The sequence below is a fragment of the Scyliorhinus torazame genome, chromosome 28, assembly GCF_047496885.1.
Source record: "Scyliorhinus torazame isolate Kashiwa2021f chromosome 28, sScyTor2.1, whole genome shotgun sequence".
In the NCBI taxonomy this organism is placed as follows: Eukaryota; Metazoa; Chordata; class Chondrichthyes; order Carcharhiniformes; family Scyliorhinidae; genus Scyliorhinus; species Scyliorhinus torazame.
The window spans coordinates 9,529,786-9,535,946 of record NC_092734.1 but is presented as its reverse complement, the minus strand read 5'-3'; positions in this window follow the sequence as shown (position 1 = coordinate 9,535,946).

Genomic DNA, 6,161 nt, shown 5'->3' with positions numbered 1-6,161 from the left:
AGGTCATAGAATTTACAGTGCAGAAGGAGGCCATTCGGCCCATCGAGTCTGCACCAGCTCTTGGAAAGAGCACCCTACCCAAGGTCAACACCTCCACCCTATCCCCATAACCCAGCAACCCCACGCAACACTAAGGGCAATTTTGGACACTAAGGGAAATTTAGCATGGCCAATCCACCTAACCTGCACATCTTTGGACTGTGGGAGGAAACCGGAGCACCCGGAGGAAACCCACGCACACACGAGGAGGATGTGCAGACTCCGCCACAGACAGTGACCCAAGCCGGAATCGAACCTGGGACCCTGGAGCTGTGAAGCAATTGTGCTATCCACAATGCTACCGTGCTGCCCCAAGGTCCCTGGGAGGTTCCCCCTGGCTGGGGTCTTCCCCCTGGCTGGGGGTCCCTGGTCCCGCTGGCTGGGGACTGGGGGCCTTCCCCCTGGCTGGGGGTCTTCCCCCTGGCTGGGGGTGCCTGGGGGATCCCCCTGGCTGTGGGTCCCGGGGGGGGGGGGGTTCCCCCCCCGTATCCCCACACTTCCCTATTACACAGTCAGTATTGCACTGCTGTCTCTGTTCGTGAAATCACAACAAAAAGATGCTGCCAATACTTCAGAAATTAGAATGAAAGGTCGGCAGACCCGAAACTTTAACCCCGTTTCTCTGTTATTTAAGATTTCCCTTGCGGAGATTAAGATAAGGTTCGGGGATTGGCGAACTCTTTTTACGTCGACCAAATATCAGGAAGGAAATAAACTTAGGGATAAAGCAATGAGGGCCGCTCCTGATAGGGGCACTGCCCGAGCGTCACAAAGATCGATGGAAACTTATAAACAGAGTGCAACTAAGGGGTCAATAAAGCACTCCAACCCCACGGGTGCCCACGGGGCATGGAAGGCCTCAATGGTGCCCATGGACACCGTATGCACCTTTTCTAGGGACACCCGGCCGCGAATATATTCGTGGAAGAGGGGAAGACAGTCTGGTTGGATGACTTCCTTGGTCGATCCCTGCCTGGAACTATAAATGGCAAGCTTTGCCAGGAGCAGGTTCACAAGGAGCTCCTCCGCCTTCTCTGTCCCTCTCTGCACCAGGTGCCTGAGGAACAGGAGTGTGGGGCTGAAGTGCAAAGAAAACTCCAGCAAAAGATTTTTCAGTCCTATTAGACATAGGGCGGGATTCTCCACCACCCCGCAGGGTTGGAGAATCGCCGGGGGGTGGCGTGAATCCCGCCCCCGCCGGCCGCCGAATTCTCCGGCACCGGAGATTCGGCAGGGGCAGGAATTGCGGCGGTCGGCGGGCCAACCCCCCCGGCGATTCTCCGGCCCGCGATGTGCCGAAGTCCCGCCAGCGTTAATTAAACCACCTCCTTTACCGGCGGGACCAGGCGGCGCGAGCGGGCTCCGGGGTCCTGGGGGGGGGGTGCAGGGCGATCTGGACCCGGGGTGTGCCCCCACGGTGGCCTGGCCCGCAATCGGGGACCACCGATCCACGGGGTGGCATGTGCCGTGGGGGCACTCTTTTACTACGTGTCAGCAGTGTAGGTCTCCGCGATGGCCGACGTGGAGGTAACCCCCCCCCGCGCGCGGGGATGACGTCAGCTGACGCTCCCGCTCATGCACGGACTTTCGCCTGCTGGCGGAGTCTCTTCGGCCCCGGCTGGCATGGCGCCAAAGGCCTTCCATGCCAGCTCCGGCAACCATTCCAGCGCGGGCCTAGCCCCTAAAGGTGAGGGCTTAGCCCCTGAAGGTGCGGAGAAATTCATACCTTTGGGGCGGCCCGACGCCGGAGTGGTTCACGCCACTCCATCCCGCCGGGACCCCCCGCCCCGCCGGGTAGGAGAGAATCCCGCCCATTGTTGCTGGACTGGGTCTGCGACAGATGGTGAGGGAATCAACAAGAGGCAAAAACATACTTGGCCTCATCCTCACCAACCAGTCTGCTACAGATGCATCTGTCCATGACAGTATCGGTAGAAGTGATCACCGCACAGTGCTTGCGGAGACAAAAGATATCCTCCATCGTGTTATGGCACTACAATCACACTGATTGTGATAGATTCAGAAATGATCTAGCAACTCACAACTGGCCATCCAGTGTGACATCATCAGCAGCAGAATTGTACTCAACCGCAATCTGTAACCTCATAGATCATAGAATTTACAGTGCAGAAGGAGGCCATTCGGCCCATCAAGTCTGCACCAGCCCTTGGAAAGAGCACCCCACTTAAGCCCACACCACCATTCTATCCCGGTAACCCAGGAACCCCAACCAATCTTTTTGGACACTGAGGGCAATTTATCATGGCCAATCCACCTAACCGCACATCTTTGGACTGTGGGAAGAAACCGGAGCACCCGGAGGAAACCCACGCACCGACTCCAGGGCACACCTGACCCGATTGGCGATGACCTTGGACAGAATTTTATAACCCACCTTCAACAGTGAAATGCGTCGGCAGTTTCTAATTTCCTCAAAGCAATTGGTTTTAATTATTATTCATTAAATTCCTGGAATGTGCCTTGGGGTGCCTACCACACTTAAGGCATTCTGTTTGGGCACTATCACACTAATCGAAGGGTGGCGCAGTGGTTTGCATTGCTACCTCAGTGCGAAGGACCCGGGTTCGATCCCGGCCCCGGGTCACTGCCCGTCTGGAGTTTGCACATTCTCCCCGTGTCTGCACGGGTCTCACCCCCACAGCCCAAAACGATGTGCAGGTTAGGTGAATTGGCCACGTTAAAGTTGTCCCTTAATTGGGGGAAAACGAATTGGGCACTTTAAATTAAAACAAACTATCAGACGTAACTCACCGCACTGCACAAGCTCCAGACCATGAATTCAGAATTCAGAGTATAAAGCACAAACCACAGTCAGCAAGCTCATGGGGATGGGGAGCACTGACAGAATAATTAATGCACATTTGTTCTGCTTTGCATTGCTGCAGCACAATTTGCATGTTCTCACTGAACAAATGTGCCTGCTACCACTTGGCAGCTGCAGTAAGATAATTAGATAATTTATTTGATGGATTGATTCAACAAATTATTGGTGCAGGTGGGAGTTGGTACACCCTCACTGCTCATTGACAAAATACAGTGTGGCTCTGTTTTGAGCGTTCTCCACTGTACCAGATATTCCCTGCTTCACCCCCCCTCTGCTATTCCGCTCTAAGCTTTACAGTTCCTCTGGACCCAGTTTTTTGTCTTTTGATCGTGGCCAAGCCCTCTGAGCTCCTCCGATTTGGCCTTGTGTGTCTCCGCAATTTTCTTTCCTCCGCCGTTGGCAACTGTGCCTTCAGCTGCCTGGGCCCTAACCTCTGGAATTCCACCTGAAACCTCCCTGCCTCGCTTTTCTCCTTTAAGGCCAAGCGTTAAAACCCACCTATTTAACCAAATGTTTGATGTATCTGTCTTAATATCCCGCTGGGTGTCAAATTTCTGTTTGATTAGCATTCCTGTGATGCGCCTTGTGGTAATTTATTCTGTTAAGGTGCTATGAAAATGCAAGCTATTGTTGTTGTAGCGCTATTATCACCTTTGCTCTCTAAGGTGGCACGATGGCACAGTGGTTAGCACTGCTGTCTCACAGCGCCAGGGTCCCTGGTTCAATTCTCAGCCTCGGGTGACTGTGCGGAGTCTGCACATTCTCCCTCTGTCTGCGTTTCCTCCGGGTGCTCCAGTTTCCTCCCACGGTCCAAAGATGTGCAAGTTAGGTGAGTTGACCATTCTAAAATTGCCCCTTAGTGTCCAAAGGATTAGGTAGGATAATGGGAATGGGTTGGGGGCGTGGGCCTAGGTAGGGTGCTCTTGCAGAGCGTCGGTGCAGACTCGATGGGCCAAAAGGCCTCCTTCTGTACTCGAGGGATTCCATGATACTATGAAGTACTCCTGTCCTGTAGGCAAGTTCACGCATAAAAACTGATCCAGAAGGTGAGATCGCAGGGGATTGGGGCTTGAGTAGTAGATTGGATTGAGCATTGACTGACTGACAGAAGGCAGAGCATCAGGATAAATGGTCCATCTCCGAATGGCGAACTGTACCTAGCGGGGTGCCGCACGGACCTCTGGAACCTCACCTGTTTACAATCTATATAAATGATCTGCAGGGCAGCACGGTGACGCAGTAGTTAGCACTGGATTACGGCGCTGAGGACCCGGGTTCGAATCCCAGCCCCGGATCACTGTCCGTGTGGAGTTTGCTCATTCTCCCCGTGTCTGCGTGGGTTTCACCCCCACATCCCAAAGATGTGCAGGGTAGGTGGATTGGCCAGGCTAAATTGCCCCTTAATTGGAAAAAATAATTGGGTATTCTAAATTTATTTTTTTAAATGCTCTGCAAACAGGGAAATAGCAAAATTTGTGGATACTAAAATAGGTGGGAAAGCAAGTAGTGAAGGGATACAGAGTTCATTTATATATGGATAGGCTAGGAGAATGGGCCAAAATTTGGCAGATGGAGTTTAATGTGGATAAGTGCGAGGTCACCCATTTTGGCCGAACAAATAGAAAGGCAAATTGTTATCCAAATGGGAATCAGATTCAAAATGCGCCTGGGCAGTGGGATCTGGGTGGCTTTGTTCATGAATCGCAGAAAGTTGGTATGGAGGCACAAAATGTAATAACAAAGGCAAATGGAATGTTTGCGTTTATTGCAAAATGACTGGAGTATAAAAGTAGAGAGATGTTGTCGCAATTGTATAGGGTGTTGGCGAGACCACATCTGGAGTATTGTGTCCAGTTTTGGAATGCACTGCCTGAGAATGTAGTGGAGGTAGCTTCAATCAAAATATTCACAAGGGAAGGAGGGGCGGCACGGTGGCGCAAGTATTAGCGTGGTTGCCTCACGGTGCCGAGGTCAAAGGTTCGATCCCGGCTCTGGATCACTGTCCATTCTCCCCGTGTTTGCGGGGGTTTCGCCCCCAGAACCCAAAAGATGTGCCAGGTAGGTGGATTGGCCACGCTAAAAATTGCCCCTTAATTGGAAAAAATGAATTGGATACTCTAAATTTATTTTTAAAAAGGGAAGGAGACTGTTATCTGCAAAGGAAGAATGTGTCTGTTATGGGGAAAAGGTGGGGGAGTGACACTAGGCGAATTGTTCACTTGGAAAACCAGTGCAGGTTCAATCAGTCCGATGACCTCCTACTGCACTGTAACAATTCTGTGACGACCGGCTCAAAGGATCACATGACAGGATTTCACATTTTAACATCTTTGCTGTAGCAAACTGAGATCATCATCGGCTAAACATTAGAGAGCACTAACCTACAGAAAAGACAATGCTTATTAGCATTTTAACCAAATAGAAAACCCCACGCTGATTTATACATTACGAGACACTCTTTGCAGGATTGCAATCTCGAAAAGAACCTGTCCAAAGTTACTCCTGTCTTTCAACAAGCTAATTTCCCCTTGCTTTACTGAATCGTAATTGCCAGGGACTGGCGAAGGGCCTTTCCTTCAGTCGTCTGAGAAATCCCAAACTGACCTCCAGCAGCACTGCCCTCTCTGGTGGTTCCTTACCCTGGCCACACCAAGAAAGCGTAGCCAGCTGGGATTGCCACTTACAAAGGATCCTGGGAAATATGACCACCTGCAAAGGATCATGGGAAATATAGTCAACACAGGACTCAGGCGCTCAGAGCTGTATATTTGCAACTCAGATAGCTCGACGCTATCGAAACTCCCAGCTATTTTGCATTCTAATTGCCCATTTCCCCAGAACAAAAGACCTGTAGTCAGGTATCAGATACAGAAAGAGACTCATCGGCGCCACTCCCTTTGCTCAGGGAGCCCAAAAAGCCAAGGTCAATGACTGCTCAGACCACACCCTGCCATTATGGCACCCGCCCCTTTATTGGGCAAAATCGAAGGCAGTGATCGAAGCCTGCCGAATTATTGGGTCCAAAGCTAAGGACCGCCCAAAAGAGCGCGAAACCCCAGAAGGATGAAGAGAGACACGGCCAATTGTTCAGTCTCTCTTAGCCCCGGCGCTCGGTCTCTCTTGGCCCCGACCTACACCTAAAACCAAATGTAGCATCACGACCAAAAGGCAAGTTCAAGACCAACGATCGCTACCAGACGGATGAGCCCAGCAGAAACAAAGTCACTTCTCCAGACCCAGCCACGTACGATCCGAACAAAGGCCTTGTTCCTCTGCA